This window comes from Dipodomys ordii, unplaced genomic scaffold (assembly GCF_000151885.1).
Source record: "Dipodomys ordii isolate 6190 unplaced genomic scaffold, Dord_2.0 Scaffold39, whole genome shotgun sequence".
Classification (NCBI taxonomy): Eukaryota; Metazoa; Chordata; class Mammalia; order Rodentia; family Heteromyidae; genus Dipodomys; species Dipodomys ordii.
The window spans coordinates 13,930,070-13,950,574 of NW_012267255.1; positions in this window are offsets into that span (position 1 = coordinate 13,930,070).

Consider the following 20,505-nt stretch of genomic DNA (forward strand, 5'->3'; position numbering starts at 1 on the left):
CTTTCTTTCTTTCTTTCTTTCTTTCTTTCTTTCTTTCTTTCTTTCTTTCTTTCTTTCTTTCTTTCTTTCTTTCTTTCTTTCTTTCTTTCTTGTCAGTTGTGGGGTTGAACTCTAGGCTTGGGCACTGTCCCTGAGCTCTTCTGCTCAAGGCTAGCGCTCTACCACTTGAACCACAGTGTCACTTCTAGTTTTTCTGATGGTTAATTTGAGAAAAGTCTCTCGAACCTTCCTGTTTGGGCAGGCTTTGAACCATGATTCTCAGAACTCAGCTTCTTGAGTAACTAGGATTACAGGTGTGAGGCATTGGCGCCCATTTTTATTTTTTATATCAGGAGGTGAGATTTCACCAGTGTAGCTCTAAGATGGGAAACACAGTGAGCTTTTGCAGGCCTTGCCAGACAGATGAAGTAAAACCTCACTAGGAAAGCCTTCTTTTCAGGAATCAACCAGAAGAGAATATTGTTCAATAAATCCAAAGGATATTAGCAATGGCTGATATTAGTTAATGACCTGTTTTCTTTTCTCCCAATTGCTTAACACTACTGTTGAACTTCAAAGCTTCTTCTAATTAGAAGCTGTTTTACTATGTTATTTCAATCTTTATATGTAGCAATGACTCAAGAAAAGATGGTGAGAGAGAGAGATGAAGAGAGAAAGGGGAAGAGAGAGGAAGAGAGAGAGGAAAGAGAGTTTATAAACAATAAAACTTGTAACAAAGAAAACATACAACAGGTTTATTGTTGTCATTTTTGTCCTTCATGGGGCTTGAACTCGGGGCCTAGGCACTGTCCCTGAGCTCTTTTTGCTCAAGGCTAGTGCTCTACCACTTTGAACCACAGTTCCATTTCCAATTTTTAAGTAGTTAAGTGGAGATAAGAGTCTCACAAGAACTTTTCTGCCTGAGCTGGCTTTGAACTATGATCCTCAGATCTCAGCCTCCTGAGTAGCTAGGATTACAGGTGTGAGCTACCAGTCCTCCTCACACAACAGCTTTTAAAGCTCAAGTGTTCACTTTGTGATCATGAAAGGTTTTGCCTCAGAGAGAAAGTAGATTCAGGATTTCCCAGAACAGCTAGCTGGATTGAGAATGAACTACAATATACTCAACTTCTGTGCTGTATTTCAATAATACTTTCTCACCAATACCTAGTTTTTGACTGCTTTTCTTCATTGTTTCTTTTCCACCAGATAAGACTGATTGCTGGCCAATAGTGATACAAAGTGATCCTAGCTACTTTGGAGGGAGAGAGAAAGGGATCAAAGTTTCAGGCAACGTGGGGAAAAAAAATAAAAAATCGTAACTGCATCTTGACTAACAACTGGGCACAGTATCACTGGTCATTGTAGTTATAAGGGAAGCACGTGGCTGACACACATGTACTGGGTATACCCCTATCATCCTAGTGACTTGAGAACGCACACATAGGATAGAAGTCCAGGCTAGCTCAGGCATAAAGCCAGACCCTATCTCAAAATTAACCCATGTAAGAAGGGTCTTGAGGAGTGGATCAAGTGGTTAGAAGGGCTGCTAACCAAGTGTCCATACCTCGAGTTCAAATCCTAGTACCATCAAAACCAAAACCAAAATAAAACCAAAATCAACCGAGTGCACTCTAGCATTTTCTAGGAAGAGGATGGCCATTTCACAGCAATAAATAATGCTATTCTGTGGTTAAATTAGATTGTTCTCCAGGGAGCATAAAAAGCTCAGCATCGTTTTGGGTTTTATGAAAGCTCTTATGTCTTTGGTGAACCAGTCCTCTGCGTAGATTTCACTGCTCTCGAAGCCCTTCTCTGTAGGTCTCATGTAATACTCAGAACAAGTTAGTACATTCATTGGCATCTTTCGTATAGGTTTGAGGTTACTATGGCTCTGAGAAATTAAGTGATTTGTTTGAGATTACCTAGTGAAGGTATAGCACATGTATTTTTAAAGCATGGATAGGTCCACTGGTATTCAGTCTAAAACTCTTTCTGGATCGTAAACAGTAAGCCATATAAAGAGAAGTGTTGGAAGAAAACTTTTTAACTGAAGAAATTGTTCTAGCATAAGGACAAGCATGGAAACATTGTTATTAAGAATAAAATCTGCAGACCCAGCTTTTCAATTTTATGAAGGACTATCCAGAAAATAGGTTTGAATATTGATGACCTTCCTTTGCAAAGGAGTGTTTCAGGTTACCAAGTAGTGTTCTGTTCACAGATACCCAGGGGGCAGGCATGATATCCTGAGATACTGTTATGAAGTATCTGCTTTGACTTTCAACAGCTAGACAGAAAGATTTAAAAAAAAATTAAGAGTGGAGACTCTTGATACTGGTCATCCAGTGGTACTATCATTGGATATGGAAAATTTAGGGAGTTTGTTTTGGGAAATTTAGAGGTAGACTTCCATTTTCAACCATCTCCTCCAGGAGCCTTACTTTCCTGAATTACAAGTGACCAGACTTATGAAATTTCTTCACCATGTACCATAAGCCTGCTCACATGCACCTGTCTCAGACTTTAGCTCTTCCTTCTCCACTGTCTCTGGAGATGCCGAGGACAAGGAAGACTTCGGGAATCATTGGCTCAGCCCCGTGACATCCGGCAGGGCTGGGGCTGGGGTTGGGCTGTGCAGGCTGGCTAATAGCCAGGCACTGGCTTCTTGAAGGATGGCATTCATGACCACAGTCAAGCAATGTGGGACGTCAAACTGCAAACAGTCTGTTTTCCATAAGAGTATAAGCCAGAACAAAATTCCATACAGCACACACAGGTTCCAACACTAATCACCTGTTGAACAGAGGATTCAACTTGAATCAGGGATGGAGGTTTAGGATGTTCTTTGCCATTGAAACCATTCTTCTTTTGCTATTAACCAGGATTTCCTCTTGAAAGGTATTCTTCTCCCAGATAGTTCTATTGATTCTAGCCTTTTCACAAACTCTTGTCAGGGAGGCCTCGCAGACCACCTTGTCTTGGCAGTCTTCTTTACTTTTATCTACTTCCTTTCTCCCAGTGCTAACCATATATGTGTATACTGATATATATATATATATATATATATACACACACACACACACACACACACACACATATACTTACTGATATGTGTACTATGTGTACTTAGTTTTCAGTATGTTCTTTTTTCTTTTCCTTTTTTTGAGGCACCAGGGTTTGAACTCAGATCCTTGCTCTTACTCCATTTGTTTGCTGTTTTGGTGCCCTACCACTTGAGCCATGCCTCCACTCTGGCTTTTTGCTGGCAATTTTAGAAATAGAGTCATGTGGACTTTTCTAGTAGGGATGGCTTTAAACTATGATCTTCCATATCTCAAATTCTCCAAAACTTCTCAGTAGTTCTGGTTACAGACATGAGCCACGATGACACAGCTCTCAAAGTTTGCTTAGTGTCTAGACGTGATCTGAATAAGAACAAGAATTGTTGACTTTACTGTCCATTTCTGCATTCTAAATACCATGAATGTTTGACAAATGCTTTGCTTTTTTGTTTTTGTTTTTATTTTTGTCAGTTATGGGCTTGAACTCTGGGCCTTGGCTCTGTCCCTCAGCTCTTCAGCTCAAGGCTAGCACTCTACCACTTGAGCCACAGCGCCACTTCCAGAGTGTCACAGAGTTTCTTGCCAGGGCTGGCTTTGAAATGCGATCCTCAGATCTCAGTCTCCTGAATTACAGGCCTGAGCTACCAGCGCCCAGTGACAAATACTTTGTTGAATTAACCAGTTAATGAATAAACTCGTAAACTTAGCCATCATATATAAACCAGATATTTGAAAGGGTAAGACAGTCTTACGCAATGTTCAGTAATAGTTGATGTTTACAGTAAAAAAAATCCTAGTAAAAGTGAATGCTTAGGCTTCTAAAGTTCTTTTTCCTTTGTAATATGGTTGATTTTTAAATATTTATTTTGACAAGTCTGGGAAAATAACTTTTGTATAATAGAACATGTGCTTTGACAATAATCTTGATTTGTAAAACCATCTTGAAAACCAATGCAGTACAATGAGTTAAAATTGAAGACAGGATCAAATACTGACTTGTGTTCTATCACTTATGGTCATTTGCCCTTGACATATCTTCCTTCTTTCATTTTCTGTCCTTCTTGTTCTTTTTCCTTTTTATTCTAATCAATTTCATTTCCAAAGGAAACTAAAATTGCTTATGAACTAGCACAGGATTCAGTGACACTGTAGGTCAGGACATCAACATATTCATAGTCAACCAACTACAAACAAATAACCAAAGTTGGGATAGTTAGGAAAGAGGAGAGTGAGAGGTTGATCTTCTAGTTCTAATATCACCAAAATAGCACATTACATAATCAAATTTGTGTTACCTCCCGCTTGAAGTATAGTCAGATTCACATTTGTGGGTCCCAGGTTAAACTGACATCTGGAGGTATGCATTGTATGTTCAAATATTTAAATATTTTCATTCAATTAATTTAATTGTTTAAATATTTAGCTACTTAAATAGTTAAACTAAACAAGCATTTTAAGTAAATTTGGCTTTAGAGGTGACAAAATATTTCTTCAAAATGGCAATAACTTTGAAGTATATGCTATATCTAATCAGATATACACACAATTAAGGGTGAATTATATAACATTATAAATTGTTCCAGGACCATCAGATATGATAGCTGTGAATATACTAATTCATATGTTTTTCTAGAACCACAAATTGGAACAGGAAGGGATGAAAATGGACGCTTGAACATACGGGAGAGGCCATGTTGTTGTAGAAGGATCCACTGCCCATGTTTGAGACTTGCAGCCCCTACTCTGCCAGGACTGAGTGCTAGAGACTGATTCACCATGGAAGCCAATGTCCCTTAGGAATTTTTCTGAGCCATATGGGGTCTGTAAAGGCCAGGGTGCATATCTTATCCCTCTTATTGCTTTCAGGTTACATTTGCTTAAAGTTATCAGTATCTCTGGAGAGGAAAATGGCTCAGATTAGAGGAAGCTCTCCCTTCTCTGAAGTTTCATAGTTTTCAATTTATATTTTATCATGTATATTTAAGGCAGATGACTTGATGTTTTGATATACAGATAGATGATGACATGGTAATTATAGTAGAGCAAAGTGACACATTTATCACCTCTTTTCTGAGTAACGTGACAAAAGCACCCAAAATCTAATTGGTTGGCAAATTTCCAATGTAAAATATACTATTATTAATTAGTCCTCCTGCTGTAAATTGGATCTTGAGAATTAACTCAATCTATACAACTGCAAATGTGTACCACTGACCTATACCTCCTCATCCAAAGTTTGTGACAGGACAGCCTGAGGGGTGCTGTCAATGACCCCCAAACCTAGTTTAAGCACCAAAATAGCTCTAGAGCTCATTTTGAATAGATCTGGAGGAAGATCTAGGAATATGTAGTTTTAGATATTAAGGTTAATTTGAATGCTGGACAATATTGCCTATGATATAATACATTCTCTACTTGCTTTGCATTGGCATTTTTTTCTATCATTTAGAAGTTCTCATGTGTTTGGGTCCTTAAATGAGAGTATGTTCACAAAAGAAGAGTGCACAACAGAGTTGGTATTCTACCAGTTAGCTGAGTCTGTGTATTTGAGGTGCAAGGTTGTGATTAGATTTCAGGACATGGATTATTTATGTTTCATCTTCTCTTTGGTGATGGATGAAAATTAGTTTTAGACACTTGTTCACATCTCCTGCTTACAGAAAAACTTTCTTCCTTTGAACACTTAGAAGAGAGCACTAAGATTGTAGATCAGAACACTTTTTCTTTTTTTTCTTAATATACATTTTTTACTATAAAGATACTGTACAGAGGGGTTACAGTTACATGAGCAAGGAAATGAGAATATTTCCTATTGAGTGTTACACCCTCCTTTATTTTTCCCCTACCGTCCCTTTCCTCCCCACCTCCCCAACTTCTCCCTCCCCTCTCCCACGCCCCCTTGCAAAATTGTAAAATTCATTTTCAACATATTGTCTTGTACATCTCATTGTTACAATGGGTCATCCTGTATCCTTATTTCAGCATTTTGTTATTTCCCTTCCCCTCCCCAAATTAGAAAAATGTATATACAAGATGCAGGACATCAGAATTAAATACAGTAACAACAGGGGTTATATCATGGGGGTAGAACATAGAAAAGATACAAAAAAATCACATAGTATATTATTATAAGTACATTTAAAAGAACAGCAACAAAGATAAAACCTCTTGTGTCCCTATCTTGGGGTTCATTTTGCTTAGCATCAGGTTATATGTTCATTACATAGCTTTTGACCTCCTCTGCTTATCCTAGACATATACTAGTTGCAGATAAGGGAAACCATGGGACCTATGCTTCTTTGAGTCTGGCTTACTTCACTGGGGTGGTGTCATTCTTTCTGATGGAGGCATAGAATTCCAGATGCCCCTCAGTAGATGAATGGATCAAGAAAATGTGGTATATATGCACAATGGAATACTATGCCTCCATCAGAAAGAATGACATTGCCCCATTTGTTAGGAAATAGAAAGACTTGGAAAAAATTATATTAAGTGAAGTAAGCCAGGTCCCAAGAAACATAGGTCCCATGGTTTCCCTTATTTGCAATAACTAGTATATGTCTGAGACAAGCAGAAATGGTCAGATAAGTTGATGTTAAGTGAAATGAACCCCAAGATAAGGACTCAAATGTTTTTTCTTCCTTGCTATTGTGTCTAACATATTTATAAGATAGTTCTTTGTTGCTTTGTATGTCCCTCCCCCACAGTATAACCTTGTTTTCACTGTATTTGATGTTGGTATAATTTGTGGAGGAGAAGGGAAAAAACAAATTGTTTAAATAGGGATACAAGTGGACCCATTGCAACAATGAGATGTACAAGATGTTATATCAAAAATGAACTTTATAACTTTGGCATGGGGGAGGGGGATGAGGAGAGGGGGGAGATGGGAAGGGATGGTAAGAGGAAACAAAGGAGGAGGCAACAATGCTTGATAAGAAATGCACTCATTACCTTGCCCATGTAATTGTAACCCCTCTGTTCGGTATTTTCACAATAAAAAAAGAATTCCATTGTGTGTATGTGTGTGTGTGTGTGTGTGTGTGTGTGTGTGTGTGTGTGTCTATCTATCTATATGCCACATTTTCTTGGTCCTTTCATCTACTGAGGGGCATCTGGGTTGGCTCCATATCTTAGCCAGAACACCTTTTGATATGTAGTTCTTTTTATTAGATACTTGTCTAATCCCAGATTAACCTTTTGTGTACATATAAATTCATAGATTATTCTGATTTTAATATGTTCAATAAAGTATCTTATTGCAAATTTCATAGGAATTATTGTACATGGATAAGATGATTCAGAAAATCAAGAAAAGAAAGGAAAGTATCATGAATAACTCTTCTTTAGATAATCCCTAATATAGTTTGATGAAGAATTTGAGATTTGTTTCTGTGGAATATTTATTTAGAACACATCTTTAGATCTCTAAGTCATCATAGTAACCAATATTTTGTGCCAGTATATGGGCTGAATTCTGTGTGTGTGTGTGTGTGTGTGTGTGTGTGCGCGCGCGCGCGCGCGTGCATGCACGCTGTGCCAGTAATGAGGCTTAAATTTAAGGCTTCCCAAACTTGCTTGGCTTTTCTGGCTCAAGGTTAGTGCTATACAACTTGAGTCATATCTTTACTTCTGACATTTTGGTTGTTAATTGGAGATAAGCACCTCACGGACCTTTTTGCCTTGGGTGGCTTCAAACTTCAATCCTCAAATACCCTCCTGAGATAGGATTAGACTAGAGACACTCAGTATAATAAGCAAGTTGTTTAAAATAATTTTTACTTAACAATATATTAGGCAATTTATCCTGTTTAAATAAGAAACAAATCTATTTTCAATTAGTTGGGCCAATAAGTAATGAAGAATATGGCATTGTTGGAGTCTGCATTTCTTTAGTTATCATTCTTGTATTTTTCCTTTGGCAAATTAAGTCAATTCCTTTATCCATTAAATGTTTGGTCAGTTCTTAATTAGAGAGCCTTTTGGAATCTTATTTTATGTTAGCTTACATTTATATTATGAAGGGGTTTCCTTGTGACAATTCCATAGATGCATACAATGTATTTTGAATGTTTACTCCCTCTATTATATTCCCATATTCTCCTTCACTCATTTCTATTTGTTTCAGTATTTGCTGATTTCATTTACTCTCATTATATATATATATATATTATATTATATATAAAATATAACATATATATAATTTACATTGATACTAGTCAGGGGGGAGAGAAAGGTAGGTAATTAAGTGGGTGAAGAATGACTAAGAAAGTTAAAATGCCTAACCTTTACAACAAATGGCAAGCCATAAGTAGAACATAAGAGATACGTGAAAAGTTAAGGGCTTTTTCTTTAGTTCATCAATCTCTCAAAAAATGTACCTATTTCTTACCTGTTCATCCAAACCTTCTGGACATTTAGTTCTCCTCAGGAACCATTAGGGTTTAACATATATTTGGGGGGCTTTCTTTAAACATCCCCTGCAGTTCACACTAAATTTGGAAGTAAAATTAGCTTATTGCTCAAACTTTGTAGGCAAAGGTTTGCAGGATAACAAAATGAAAGGTATATTGAAGAGTGGTTTCATGAGGACAAGTGTGCTCCCAATTGGATCCCTAGACGATGTCTGGCCTGAGATGTGTTGACCCCTGCTGGTCTACCTGTTGGCTCTGATTGGTCAAGGACTGTCTTGACACCTACAACTCATGTTCACTGTTCCCACTGCGTGCTCTGGCCAGGAGAATTTGACAGGACCAGTTCTCAGGAGTAATCCAACCTGACACAGATTCTACGATTAAGTTTCAAAAGGAAGTTGAAATGGGGCTTTAAAACAGACAATATATTTTTTAATCCAGTAAACATTAATAGAGTCTGTCACTAAAACTGCTTACTATTCTTCTTCCACTATTTACTGTTCCTTTGGATTCAAATATGATCATTAACTTTGTTGAGCCTTAATTTCCTCATTAATAATTTGAGGATGATAAAATTTAATAGATACAGAATATCATAATTTTTATTAGTTTATATATTTAAGATACCTAAAGCCATGACTGTGTGTGTGTGTGTGTGTGTGTTGCCTGTAGATAATTTCAGGATGTAATGAGCAACACAGAATGGCCAATGTCTCTAGTACCTTTTCCTGATATCCTGAGTAGAAAGTCTACTCAGAAACTAATATCAAAGAGAAGCAATTTAGAAGAGGAAAGAATCACTTTGGCTCATGGTTTCAGTGCAGGGTTGTCTGGCTCCGTTGTTTCTGACTGTGACGAGCCTCATGGCAGAAGGGTGTAAAGGAGAGCTTCTCACCTTATGGCAGCCAGGAAACAGATGAGAGGAAGAGGTCAAGGTGAAATACACCCTTCAAAGACTCTCCATGTGATCTCCACAGTTCCCCGGCCTTTCTTAGCTCCCAGTCAACTTCCACAGTCCCACCATCTCCCAACAGTCCATGCAGGTTTTGAGTGCCTCAATGGATGAGGCTTCAGAATGCTCCTCTGAACACTACTTGCACAGGGACCTGCCATTTGTGAGCCTTTTAAGGGCATACTTCACATCCAAAAGTGGAAATAGAATATTGGGATATATATCAAAACTTAAAAGTAAATGTCTTTGCTCACTTTTCTGTATAAGAAATCTATGTGTTTCTTTGTCACAGAAAATATAGTTGTCTCTTCCAAATATTCCCCATGGCTAGCTGAGTGGCATGGGTAACAGGAAACTCTCAATTTATTTCCTAAAAGTACACTACCATATTTATTTTGTCATGAATAAAGTGGAGTTTGTGACATATTGTTTCATCACCTGAATTTTAAAAAGGGGTTGTTTCAGAAGAGCCTTTCCCCTTAAATTGGTGTTCTAGCTATGACTACTCTTCTCACACTTAGAGAGGACAGCAAAGAAGCAAAAATGAGATTAAAGCGTGCGTCACACTTAAGGAATTCTGAAGATACAAACTTTCACATTTAAGGTGGTATGTCAGGTTTGATTGAGGCCTTCTAAAACAATATTCAAAATCAACAATTGTAAATAGAATACTTAGTTGACTGAAGCTTGCTGGTTATGGTCATCTGGAAATAAGGAAGCTGTGCTTTATTGGCTATTTATCTGATTTCATTGCCTGTAACCATTGTTTGGACTTCTGCTCTCTTCCCCAGTTGACATTTCCATAGACTATTCATCTTCCTGTGTTCTGCTGACTCAGAATCTCCCTCAGCAGTTGCTGCTGTCAGTCATTGACTCTTCTGTAGGAAAGCTAACTTGGTAGAAGAGTTTTAAAATTGCTCCTTTCGATGGGGAGCTCTAACTACAGTATAGGGGTGGTGATGGAAATCAATTAGCACTGGTTCACAAAACAAGATGGAAATGAGGAGCTTCAAAGGGGGCAAATTTGCAATCTTAAGAAGACTTCAGAAATGAGATGTATTTTAAGGGAGGAAAATGTTTACAAACCTAGAATAAAGAAAGGAATAAGATCAGGAAGGAAGCAATCTTGCAGGTGATATTGTAGTGTCTGAATAGAGGATTTGTGGGGGAATCTAAAGGCTTGAAACCACACATGGAAGGCCTTTTATTCCTATGTTGAAATAATGCCGTTGGAATACTTTGTTAAATCAAAACAGCATCAAAAGGTTATGACCCTTTTGATCAATAGAAAACTGGTTTCCATAAAACAGGCTTTCTATTGATTGGTGACATCATTCTCCTTAATGAGTAAGCAGGTCACCGTCAGTGTGCCTCAATATATACACAGTGGTTTGTTTCATGTGACCATTATTGGTCTTTGGGTCAAAAATGGAGCCATGATATATCTCATTCTCATTTGCTTCAAAAAGTTGTCCAGGAAGACAGGAAATTGTCCAGGAAAAAAAAATCTCAGAATGTGGTCAGTTCTTACAAAGGTACCCTAATAATTGCAGAATAAATGCATTTACAGAATACATGCTTCCAATTTGCTTCAGGATAATTCATACTCAGGTGTGATAATAGTCCTGTCCTTTGTTCCTAGCTTGTAGCTCAGAAAGGTGTGAACATTTTTGTATTAATTCACAAAGTGACATGTCTGGGCTCTGTGTAAAAACAATCTTTCACATAACAAGTCTGTTTATGCGTTTGGTTTTACCTCTTGGTATCTGATACTACATATAGACCAGAAACCAAAACAACAACAACAACAACAATAACAAGAGCTGATGTGGGCATTTGGTAAAATAACCATTTTTTGTGATTATTTTGTAGCAATCTCCTACACATGATAGTTATCATTTATTTAAACATAAATTTATAGTGATATATTGATTTGTTTCTTCTCATGCCATGGAAGCATGGAGCACAAATAAAAATAGAGAATATATAGTTTGGTATATATATACCAAAATGATGCACACTTTGGTTTTGGTTAGTTTAATCTGTTGTTCATTCCTTTCTATCAAAGTTTGCTCCTTGGATTACTTCAAATAGACTGAACCAGTTGCCAAAAGTCTCTTAGTACTGTATGGGGTTTGGCCTTCAATGCTATTGAACATTTTGCATAGAGCCAATGAAGAGAGTTGGAGGCCATTATTTATTTGCAAATTTAATATTATGTTTTATTTACCAGCCCCATTCATTACTTCTAATCAGTTGAAGAAGAGGCTTCTATGCATTGTTCTGACATGATTATAGATCTCAACTGTATCGTACAATATTGCAATATTTCATTATTTTTTACTTTCCTTTGTTGTATTATTTTTAATTTTCATTTATTTTTCTTGGTGTGGTACTAGGTTTGGACTCTGAGCTTAGCAGTTGCTAGGCAGTTGCTCTGCCACTTGAGCCAGGTGTCCAGCAATATTTTAGTATCCTTATGAAATGAGCACAGACATTGCTAGACTCATCAGAACGCACCTTCCAATATTCAATTGAAACTGTGGGTAATGCTAGCAAAATATTGCCAAAAGTAAATATCCTGCATAAGTCTTATTGCTTCATTACTTTCAAGGGTTTTATTTTAGCCTTTTCATAAAGGAAAGGAAAATTCATCACAAAGTTGACTGATACTATTATGGAATAAAGCTTACAAGTTTAAATGGAATGGCTAAGTTGGAGCTGGTGACTATCACGTTTTCTGGGCGTCTAGGACAAAGGTACAATGCAGGTAGATTTACTCAGGGATAAATAAACCTAAGTCTAAGCCCCTCAAATATCTAAATTACTTCGCATGACTGAGGGATAGTCTGAAATGTGTTACATGATTATAAATGGTATAAGCTGCAAGATGTATTTGGAATTTTAATTTTTTTATATTATGAAAATTATTTTTCTACGGGAAGTTTCAAAAATGAGTAAGCTGTCTCCAGGTGATTTTCCAAGCTCCTGGAATTATAATTTCGATGGTTTCTGCATCTTTTGCTTTTAATCTTGTGTTCAACTTATTATTTTCTTTCTTTCAAAAGACTTTTCGACTTTACTAGAATAGTTGTCATTGTTTACCTGTTAGTAATAACCATATGAGTGAGTAGAATCAACTTAGGAATATCATTGCTCTTGAATTTTTCCTAGTGGTCACAATCTTATAAGATATCTATGAATGTATGCATATGATAATATGCACAAATAATTTAGGAAAGTCAGATTTCTGTACTGGAAATTCATCATCAAATTTTGGGGCTACTAAGAATGTCTAATCAAAGAAGTTGAAAGCTGATGAAGGGCAAGCATTTCTGAATGACAAGCGGTTTCTTGCTTTGGCCTTATAAGGTGTTAGCAATCCTGAACTACCTGTGGTTATATGCAAGCAATGAGGAATTTTCTAGTTTATTATTTGTTTATTTATATCACTATGGTGTCTTTCTTTGTCTCAAATCCACCTTGCACCATGCTTTCTTTTTTTTCTTTTTTTTGGTAATCTTCTGTGCATCAGTGAATATCTTGCTGACTAAAACTGATTCCTCCACCCTCAGGATAGAGATGATACCTCTGCCTGCTCCATCTGTCTTTCATATCTACTCCTAAACTCCCAACTCCGATGTTATTTATTTATGATGTACTGTCCACCTGTTGACAGAAAACTCCTTGAGGACAGCACCACTATTTTATTTATCGGTATCACTTGGAACTAAAGCAAGAGCTTCCCTACATCCTTTTTGAATAAACTCACTTGGATAAAACAAAATGTGTTCTCTTTTTCTTTCTTTGTATATCTTTATTTCTAGAAAGTAGGATCTGAAGGTTTCATTCCCTGAGTAAAGTGAACCAGTTCTTATTAATCTTTTAGAAATTAGGTGCCCAATTTTAGTCCAGAAACACATCTATCTTCAAGTATTGACTACTTGGATTTGGAGCAGTGCTATGTATCAATGAATGCAATGGCAATAAAGAGTCTGACTTTATTCTTTTGACATTTGGTTCATGGCATGTTTATTTCTGACTGCTTCTGGTACCTCTTCTGCCTCACTTGTGGGTAAGTAGATAGTGGTTTTTTTCTTTCTTGCTATTGTCTCTTGTTTCTAATATATTTATAATTTACCATGTGATGTTTTTGTTGCTTTGTGTGTTCCTCTCCCACGGTATAACCCCTGTTTTCACTGTATTTGATGCCAGTCTAATTTGCAGGGGAAGGAAAAAATGCTTAAATAGGGATACAGGTTGACCCATTGTAACAACGAGATGTACAAGACACTATGAACTTTACAATTTAGGCGGGGTGGGTGGAGGGAGAGGTGTAGTTGTGGAGGTGGGAGGGCAGGGATGGTAGGGGAAAAGCAAAGGGAGAGGCAACAATGTTTAATAGGAAATGTACTCATTACCTTGCTCATGTAACTGTAACCCCTCTGTACAGTATTTTTACAATAAAAAACTTATGAAAAAAAAAAGAAAACCCAGGATGGCCTTAGTTTGGCATTGGCAGAAAGTTCAACCCATGACAAAACTCTTCATCTAGTTCATCACTTTAGCATGTCTGTATCTTCCCTGTTCTGAGTAGCCATTTTCCAATTTTCCAAAACCTGTGAAGGCACCTTGCATGCCAGGGAGAAGCAATGCTGTTCACCAGTTCTTGATATGTTGGTGGGCTGTGTCTCAGTGATGAAGATCCCATCCTATACTGTGGGATATCTACACAAAAGCATGCTTTTCAGTTATTATGATTTTTTAGATGCAAAGAACCTCCATCCATTTCATCTATTTCTTCCCATCATCCTTTTCAATTGTTTCTTTTATGATTCTATTGAGCAGCATAGGAACATCACACACTTTAGAGGTTGTTTAAAATGATAGCTTGGATTATTGCAATTTAATATCTGTCAAATAGTTGTCCAGGTGGGCTTGGATTAAGTCACATGGTCACATTGCCACACATCACCACTTCCAGGTTTGGCTCTTAACGGTCTTTCATAATCACCTTTATTTCCACAATGAGGAACCATAGAATTATTAGATGCATCTCTAATAAACATTCTTGTACTTGAATTTATTGACTGCCTAAAATAACACAGTTTTCTTCTAAAATCTGAACATTTGAGTATTTTATATGAAAGTAAATAAGCAGATAAATCACTTTTTCCATGCTTCTCTTTTCAACGAAGAGTAAAGTATTCTTTGAAAACCTAGTGTGTAAGGCATATTTTTCCTGAGGTCAATTTTCCCCCAAATTAAAACTTTTTACTTGATATGCAATTACTTGGATTTGATTCTAATTTCATTTGCATTCATTGAATGCATACTTTATGCTGGGTTCTATAATATGTGTATTATTTAACTCATTTTCTTATTTAGATATGAATTCAATGTGATGTGGATAAGAAAGGGTGGTATTAATTAGTATCCACACTTATCTTCTCTATATATAGTTTTTCTATCTCACTTTCCAAGATGAATCTATGGTTTCTCTAAGACATTAACTTTCTAAATGCAAATAATTCCTGGATCTAGATTAGATCTTCCTAAAATCAAATAATCCTGGTCATCTAAAAAATACAGCAGCAAAAATTCCAGGACTCAATATATGGCAGTCTATAAACCTACAATCTATCATTCTGCCTTGTTTCAAATTAGAAGACAGCTCATATTATATATGAGCTCTGACCAAGTCCTTATATGTGGGAATTACACTGAGATCTCAAGTAAAAAATTATAAACCAGCAGCAGAGAGCAGTATGGAGCCATTTTAAAATCAAGAAATAGAGCCAAAGAGTGCAGAACAGGCTGGGGGAGGGGAGGAGAGATTTAAATACTCACCAAGGTCTTGATCACATTTTTCTCGTCATATATACTTTCCCTCCCTATATAGATAACAGGTCCATGCTTTAGATAAAAATTCACATATTTCTTCCCCTTTCTGTTCTTGCTTGTTTTCCTTCACAGTGTGGGATATTTTTTGAGGAATACACACACACACACACACACACACACACACACACACACACACAATCAGTTCTCAGCCCTCCTTGAGAAAGATTGAATGAGTACTAAGTTGTGTTTGCTACAGTAAAATTCCATGCAGGATATATTCACTTACATTTCAAATGCAGTCAGGGTATCTACAGCTATTCCATTCTTAGACAAGCTTAGAGATACAGTGTATCTACACCATGATATTTTTTCTTTTAATATTTTTGCTCCATTCCCCTTGGTAACTCTGAGTTAGAGGATGTTATTATGTTGTTGATCTCAGTTTGGTTGAATTTCTATCCAATTTAAATCAATATCAAATATAGTGTTTGTCAGAGTGGGCAGGAGTATTCAAAGGCAGAAATCTCTACCTCAAGACGTCATACTGTCTGCAGATGACTGTACCTTCATTTAATTAAATGTTCTTGTTTATATACAAACAGAAACATTTATCTCTGCCAGTACCCTGCCTGCAAAGGATACAATCTACCCCCTTGCTTCCTCATCATTATCCTTGAAATGCCAACCTTTCAGTCCCTTTAGCCCTGGGCATCCAGGATAGGTGATCTTTTTCTAAAAGCCAAGGTTTTTCTTCTCCTGATTTTCAAAGTCTGTCTATGTGAGCATGTGGGTCCGCGATCGTGCGCGTGCATGTGTGGACACGAAAGGTTAGTGTCAGAAGACCTAGAGGCACTGAGAAACCAGATTAGGCGTGTTTGTTTTTTTTTCCCCCCCCATAATGGAGCTCTCCTGTCTGGCACTCAGTTATTGCTCTTGTGATTTCCTGGCATTGTCTGGGCAGGGGAAGGCTTAGGAGACTTTCCCATGCTTGTCTTTTCCACTGTGGAATCTTAAATAACAGCCCAGATTTCTCAGCCAGGCACGGAAGTGAATTAAAAGGTTACACCTCTCCTTAAGACCACCTTCAAACTGTGTTAAGTTTTGGACAGCTTTTCCAACAACTAAAATTTTAGAACAAAAACCAGATCAACTCCTAAGGCACAGCTATCTAGATTTTTTTTTTAAAGAAAGATACCATGGCATTTTCTGTGAAGAAGGTTAAACCAATAGGATTCTATGAAAACACTCATTTTAGCCCTGCTAACCTGTAACGATTTCATTTTGCTTCATTTATCTCCTCTCTTACCCTATGCTAAAACCATCCCAGGTTCCAGCGAAAGAATCATGTCTCCATTCATTTCCTATCTTGCTGAATTGCCATCACATTTCCTATCATCTGCACATAATCCTATTCTCTCCATTATTGTCTTAATACCAAGAACAGTACAAGATAATGGATAGGACTGTAATAACAGTGTGGCCGTAGGAGCCCCTCAAGGGAAATATCTTTGATGCTGGTGGAATATTAATGCATCCTAGGTCCCCGATCATCCTTTTTCACTTCATCTTCTGTTTTCTAAACTACATAATGACTTTCATATACATGACAAAAGCGTTGGAAGAGAAAAAGCCTTATTGATGAGCTGCGGAGCCGTGTGATATTAAGAAGTCCCATTCTTACTTCTTTGTACAATTATTGACCACCATCTGAGATTGTATGTGCAGGTAATTTCTGATCTGAATAGATACCAGTGTAAAGAAGCATAATCATATTGTGTTAATGCAAATGCCTATCAAAAGCTCTGCATGAAAATAAATTAAAATATAATTCTTCAATAATGCATTTGTCCATAAGATGGTTGGGGACAGATTAAAAACAAACACCTTGCTATCACTTAGACAAGAGAGCGAATTGTTTCCAGGGAGGCTAATCATGAGCAGATAATGAATGGGACAGCAAATCAAAGCTCCCTACATTAAACCTTGTAGACTGGGTTATAGTTACAAGTGTTGTACATAATTTTTCAATAAAAGGGAGAGAATTGATTTTTTTTCCTTAGCACAAGTACTGCAGAATAGATGAACTTAGTAGTGCATAATGGAAGAATGTTGTGGGGAAATGATCTGGTAGAACAGTGGTTATAATCATTGCTTTGCATTAGGGAAATATCTTCAGCCACAATCTTGAAAACCCCAACTTCTTTACGTCACCCTGTTTTCTTTCTTTTTTCCTTTTTATGCTAGGAGTCATTGTGTCAGCTGTAAAACAAAAATAATATGCTTATTGGAAAGCTGGGATGCTTATAAAAAGATATACATCCAAGTGATCTAAAAGGGGATAAATAAAAAATGCCCCAGATATTTCTTAAGCCTTTAAAAGACAGATCACAAGGTTTACATTTCTTTATGGAGAAAACAACAAAGTTATTTGTGAAGGCTTTTTATTTTGTAGATGATCTGCTTTCTATTAAAATGTCATCCTAAGAGTTTCTATCTGTTGAACATCTATTACTTTTAGAAGTTTCATTAAAAAGATCACTGAGAAGAGTGATAAGTTTTTTTTCTTTTTTCTTTTTTTCTTTTTGAGTCAGCAAAGATGTATTGATTGTTGTTCTAGTATGGGCAAAGTGTTAAGGCAATTTCTTTCTTTCTTTATTCTTTTTTTTTGTTGGTCTTGAGCTTGAACTCTGGGCCTGGGTGCTGTCCCTCAGCTCTTCAGCTCAAGGCTAGTCTCTACCACTTAAGCCACAGCACGAATTCCAGTTTTTCTGGTGGTTTATTGGAGATAAGAGTCTCAGGTATTTTCTTGCCCAGGATGGCTTTGAACCGTGATCCTCAGATCTCAGGCTTCTGAGTAGCGAGGATTACAGGTGTGAGCCACTGGCACTGAGCTGTTTTTGTCTTTAAATGATTAGTGTAGATATGTTTTCTCTACTTTCAGCAAGTGTACAGTCCTAAGTCTAGTGGATAAAAGCTATAGTCATCTTTTGGGGGGACAAGAAATATATTGTAGCAAGAACTGTGTTAGACATGGTGATCAACATGTTATACGATACACGATTCCCAGAGCATTTTTGCTGAACCAAGGAGACATAAACCTACACCTAGAGTCATAATATGAGGTATAATACAAAACTGTGTTACAATACAGGAACAAATAAAGTTCTGAAGAGTGCATATGAATGGATGGTAACTTCAAATTGAGAAGCTGATCTTAAAGCAGAAGTAGCTTGAGACTTCAGTACTGAGTGGCAAAGAGATATTCATGTAATAAATGGGATACTGGCGTCTCATATAATCCTAGCTATCCAGGAGGCTGAAGATTTCTGTTTGAAGCCAGTAGTACAGGAAAAAAATTCACTAGACTCCATTTCCAAAAGAACCATCAAAAAGCTAGGCTGGAAGCTTGGCTCAGAAGTGGTAGAATGTCCCCTAGAGCAAATAAACTGAGTAAATGCAAAGGCTTGAGTTCAAATCCAAGCACCATCAATAAATGAATAAAATAATAAATAAATAAAAGAACAAGAAAGAAAGAAAGCAAGAAAGCAAGCAAGCAAGGAAGGAAGGAAGGAAGGAAGAAAGAAAGGAAGGAAGGAAGGAAGGAAAGAAAAGTTTATGGAAGCAATGACATTTGAAGGATCTCTGGGACCTAAATCAAAGGCAAAAATAGTGGAAAAGCAGGAAGGGATTTAAGTGATGGAAACAATACAAATGAAAGCACTAAATTCAGGTTTCAGAAAGTGATTGATTTAAGGGGATAAAATAGAACATAGCGGGGAATCTAATAATTATTTGATGCCAGATGATAGAACAGTAATGATCTGGTGTACTTCCAGTCATTAAAGGGGAAGAGCTTTAGTTACAATTTTTTTGAAGATACAATTTTTCTAAAAACCAGCACTCCTGGGGAAAAAAAACAAGAAAAGTTTGCCCTTTTTGTTAAGAGACATACAACGTACAGATGAGAAAAGATACCAAAGTGTTCTCTAAGGGCTCAAAGTCCATGCGATGATGATTTTCATGCATGCAAGAGCAACTCAGAAATTTCAGAGATATTTCCTTTAATACCATTTTATTAAAGTCCTAATCTTTTCCATTCACTACTTTTTCTTTAAAGCACAATGGAGCATCATTTGATTGCTTTATTTTTTGGGTAAGGGGTTTCATTGCATGGATGAGATCACTGCTTAAGCTTTTCAGGAATCTCACATGCAGTACTTAGAAAGTTCTGAACTGATTATTCCAGCTCAATTTTTTATTTCTTTTTTTTGGGGGGGGTCCAGTCGTGGGGCCTGAAATCTGGGCCTGGGTGCTGTCCCTGAGCTCTTCAGCTCAAGACTAGCGCTCTACCCCTTGAGCCACAGTGCCACTTCCGGCTTTTTTCTTTTTTGCTTATGTGGTGCTGAGGAATCGAACCCAGGGCCTCTGGCATGCAAGGCAAGTGTTCTACCACTGAGCCACCTTCCCAGCCCCCCAGCTCAATTTTTTCTATTTCCTGAAAGCTTTATAGCACTGCTAGACTACTGATCATCTGCTAGCCACATTCTTGAGGACTTGTTGATGAGTGTTCAGGAGTGCCTCATAGTCAATGAGATTTTCATCAAACTTAGCTTGGTACCTCTAAACAAGGGGCCCTATCTCCAAGGATTTGACGAGAGTTAATCTAAAATTCTCAGCTCCAAGGGTCTGAGAATGTAGCTCAATACTAGAGCACTTGTCAAGTTTATATAAGGTCCTGGGTTTTATATCTAGTATTACATGGAAACGTACAAAAAATTCTTAATGCCTCTGTTCTTTTACCATAAAATGCTCTGACCATTGTCATGATAGGCAAAAACAATATGTCAATTGTTACTGAGAGTGAGTTTGGAGTATAAAAGAGCTTAATGATGAATTGGACTGTGAGGTTTCTTTGAAACTACTGTACTCCTAAAGGAGAAAAAAGTTATTTAACATGCAAGATCATGTAACTGAAATCTAGAAACTTGGAGTTCACTGCTTAAAAGCCATTAGGGATAATATTATTACATTTGTTTCATATTTTTCCCTTTACAGCTTCTGCCTTGTGACCTAGACAGACATAATTTGTGCTATGAGTGGTCATGTAACTGAGTGCTTAAGATCTGCCTGGTATTTTCAACCTGGCTTGATGATAAGTGTTCAGAAGTGTCTCATGGTCAATGATGATGGCTTTTACTTTTGCATAGCTTGTTCTCTCCAGAGTGTCTGGTGTCACAGTACAGTGTTACAA